Consider the following 4,421-nt stretch of genomic DNA (forward strand, 5'->3'; position numbering starts at 1 on the left):
TAATACACTACAAATCATGATGCTTTTCTGAGGACGGAGGGGTATATACATATTGCTTTTATATTTAATACTTTGCTTTTTAAGATGTTTATGCCACAGAAATCGCTAATATATTGTAACTACCATGTTCTTCACTAAGGCTCTAAAAATGATTTTCATGCATTTGGAGAACATCTCTCTGCCAAGTTAGCAATTGTCATAAAAAGCCTTTGGAGGACAACTAGCTGTCTGTTGTAATAGTGCATGTTTTACTCGTAAGTGAGCAGATTTACTTAGTGTTTAAGTCTAGTTAGTCTTCCACTAAATGTTTTCAGCTAAGGAGATCATGGCTATGCAGGTTATTTGCATTTCCCACTATGGAGGAGTGGGGAGGACTGAGGAGGTGCATATTGTTTTCTTTTCTTTTCCAGATAGTGCTTGACAAAGCAAAGAGAATGCTTGGCATTTGCAGCTACTGGCACTTAATCAAAACCTGTCCAATATTTATGGAATGTTAATGTTAGGAAGGAAACAGTCTGGTTACTTTTTCCTTCTCTTTTCAAGTGAAGTTCCTTGGCTTTTACATTGATTTTTATTATTAGTGTTTTCCTGCTCCTGCTCCTCCTGTTCATGTGATCCCAGAGGAGGGCTGCAAACACTCTAGCACTGATTATCCCAAATTCCTTTACTTTGTGTTTTGGTTTCACCCTCCTCTTTCCCAGGAAAAGCTCCTCTCCAGGTGCTGAGACACTCAGCGAGAGAAACTGGCATCCAAATCTGTGTGACCACCTGCAGGAGTAGCCTCGTTGCTTTAAGCATTGGAAAATGGCAGGATGGAATTGCTGCGTGCAGTACATCCTTCGCTCTTACAGGCAATGGCCTGCTGTGCAGTAATGACTTTTTATGCAACCATATTTGAGTCAAGGAATGTTAATACAAATAATTCGGTTTAAACCCCATAAAAATTAAACCTTACAAGAGCCAACTCCACTTTTCCTGTGGTCAACACAACCTTCCTGTAGTGTTCTACTGAGTAACAGCATTAAACCTGTTCTTTGCCAAAACTGAAACTTGTCTGCAGATTTAGGGTCCCTACCAAAGATAGCAAGTTGCATCTAATAGCGCACGTGTTCAGTGTATGTACTGTCTGTTTCCACCTTCTGATCCAAACAGGAATGGCAGAACTGGTGCAGTAACTAAGAAAGAATACAAAGATTTGGACCAAGGGAATATAGAAGTCCTGTATAAAATGGTCAGATGTGTAATGTAACTAGGGAGAAGGCATCACGTTGAACCAATTCTTGGATGGTTGGGACAATCCTCAATGAATGTCATGTGTGTGTCATGATTCTATATTTCTCTTCCTTCTCATGGTCTCATTTCCATGTTATATTTGCATTACTATAGGGTTGGGTTTTCTATGCAGTTTATTTTAGCCAATTTTGCCTAGAACACCTCATAGGGATATGATTTTTTTAAATTAAATATTCAATAAACTTTTGGAACCATTTGCATGGGATATTTTGGTATTTTTAAACTGCTTTGTCAGTCTGTTTGTTACAGATGGTTCCATCTTGTCTCAAGCTTATCTGGGACCAGCCTGCATCCACACTGCCTACGGAAAGCTGCTGCAGGATGCTTCATGCTGGCGTGAAGGGCACCTCCATTCTCTTAGGTGCTGCTGCCTTCCAAGTACTTCTCTCCCTCAGAAACTCGCTGCCTTCCTTTGCCTTTTGCTCCTACTCCCACGTGGAAATACTTAGAGCAGAATTTTGTCTTGTATTGCCTTTAAGTTCTGCTACAATAGAGGTGAGCTGTGGTTTCGGTGGAAGAGTCGCTCATGGCTTCTGGGAATACTGATAGCTGCAGGGCATTGAGTGCTCTTGGAAACAGCCATCAGCTACAGTCAAATAAGCTTTGACATCATTGTAAAGCTGTTCTGCTCTTAGTCATGACAGGGATCCTCAGGTCAAAGCTTTGCTCCTGTGAGCCTTGGCTGCAGGAAGATGACCAGAGCCCAGATTCTACAGTTTCTAATCCTGACCTTTACTGAGAAGCTGAGGCTTGACCGTGTGCTGCTGGAAACGCTGAGGAAGAAAATCCTAACAAACATCCTTCTAAGTATTCTTTAATGCTACTACATCTACAGGCAATGCAGAGCTTCAGAGCTCACCACCATCACTCCTAAAATACAGCAAGAGAGACCTTGCCTGAGTAGATAAGCACACCATGGGAGAAGGAGCTGTGCAGGTACAGGGAGGGGTGGAGTGTGGGGTTATTAAAGCTCTGTGTTGCTGAAGACAGATTTGAAGGGGTCAGTGTGGGTGATGAGCACAGTGGTAGCGGGGGGGCAGCAGCCCCTGGGCCCTCCCTGGTGGCAGGATGGTGCCATCCAAGGGTCTTTTGATGTGTGCTGTGTGAAGGTGTGTGGGGTACGGCTGTGAGGTCTGGCCTAGCAGGCTGGAGGATGTTGCTACGGCTCCCCATCTGGGAAGAAACGAGCTTCCAGCAGGGAGGAAAAAGCTCAAAGGGGAAGAGGCAGCAGCTCCATGTGTGAACTTACTTGCTTCATGTAACGGAGGAAGTTTCATCTCTAAAGTACTAATTCCACTATCACAGTGCCACAAGATGTTCTATATGAGACTGATTTAATATCTCCTCAAGTATATTTAGGTAGCAGTGTTAAGACTGTACAGTTGCTACTAGGAAGAGGCAGTCAAGTCTTGAAGCTTTAAGATCACTCTTACTCATCAGCAGTACTTGCTCAAGGTATCTATACACTTGCTGCTGGAAAATACCATTGCAAACGACCCGCATTTACCATCAGCAGGGCTGGCTCAGTGCTCCTTATGAATACTAATGTGAGCAGCAAGCAAGCTGTTAATTTCTGTTAATGGACGTCTTGCTGATTTGCTGTCTGACTTTGGGTGAGCCATTTACTTTCCTGGCACCTTGAATTCATTGTGTTGCTGCTTAATGCAATGCCAGTATCACTCCAGAGCATGCTGGGGCTTCAGGTGACAGAAGGCAGCAGCAGCACCCATTTTATTCACTGTGTAATCAACTGATTTTACACTCGAGAGTCATTCTTCTAAATTAATTCTAATTAAGCACATAGTAAAGCCACTCAAACTAATTGTTATATAAATATTTTATAGTATTTTATGTTTCATTTGCCCATTTCTGTAATAACTGCTGGCAACAATAAGAACTGCATAGGCTGAAAAGCAATTACATGGGAGGTGGAGAAACTCTCAGAGATGAGATACCCTTCACTGCCCTGCATTGCCACAGTGGTGTGGCAGAAGCCCCAGCTGCATTAAAACTGCCACTGCAGGGCCCTGACAGCTGTTGATTGTTAATGCTGACTGCTGTTAGTTCAATAGTGAGGCTCAGCCTAACTGGATTTTGACTTTTAACCAAGGCAGGAGAAATGACAAAGCCCAGGGAGGAGGTGGTTTGGCTGAGGTAAAGCACGTACCAGTACAAATTTCATATTGCATGTGGTCTGTGTGTCCTCTGCAGGTTTTCTTCTGAACCTCTGAAGTCAACCTCTACAATCCTCTCAGCATATCCTAGTTTTTAAGTCTTTTCTATCAATGCTTTTAACCAAGATTCTGAAGCAACTTTTAGCCAGGAGCTTCTGCAAATGCAGACCTAAAGCCACCTGTGATGTTCTGAGACTTCAGCCTGTCATAGGAGCATTCAAAGTGCAACCCATGGATGTTTAATACCCAACCAGCAAGTTAATTCCTTCTGGTGCAAGTTCAAGAGCTGCTGTCACTTCATTGTCGGTACTCACCTTGCTGCAGGCTCTGCTACACAGGGATATGAAGCTTTCAAGATTCGGGCTGCACTAATATGGCAGATAGAATCATAGAATAGTTATGGTTGGAAAGGACCTTAAGATCATCCAGTTCCAACCCCCTGCCACGGGCAGGGACACCTCACACTAAACCATGTCACCCAAGGCTCTGTCTAACCTGGCCTTGAACACTGCCAGGGATGGAGCATTCACAGCTTCCCTGGACAACCCATTCCAGTGCCTCACCACCCTAACAGGAAAGAACTTCTTCCTTATATCCAATCTAAACTTCCCCTGTTTCAGTTTGAACCCGTTAGCCCTTGTCCTATCACTACAGTGCCTAATGAAGAGTCCCTCCCCAGCATCCCTATAGGCCCCCTTCAGATACTGGAAGGCTGCTATGAGGTCTCCACGCAGCCTTCTCTTCTCCAGGCTGAACAGCCCCAACTTTCTCAGCCGTCCATACCCATGCTTGTCCATACCCAAGTATCCACAGGATGCTAATGAGACAGTGCTTAATTTTAAGCTTGAAGAAGCTTCCTCATTCTCCTCATGCTGAGCCCACTACTTGTGCTGTGATTTACTGCTAGAAAGTTAGTTGGTGAAAGGGAAATTGATGTATTAGTCCATGGAAAGT

The sequence above is a fragment of the Pezoporus occidentalis genome, unplaced genomic scaffold (genome assembly GCF_034315485.1).
Source record: "Pezoporus occidentalis ecotype Australia unplaced genomic scaffold, CSIRO_AGI_Poc_V1 ctg236, whole genome shotgun sequence".
NCBI classification, from domain to species: Eukaryota; Metazoa; Chordata; class Aves; order Psittaciformes; family Psittacidae; genus Pezoporus; species Pezoporus occidentalis.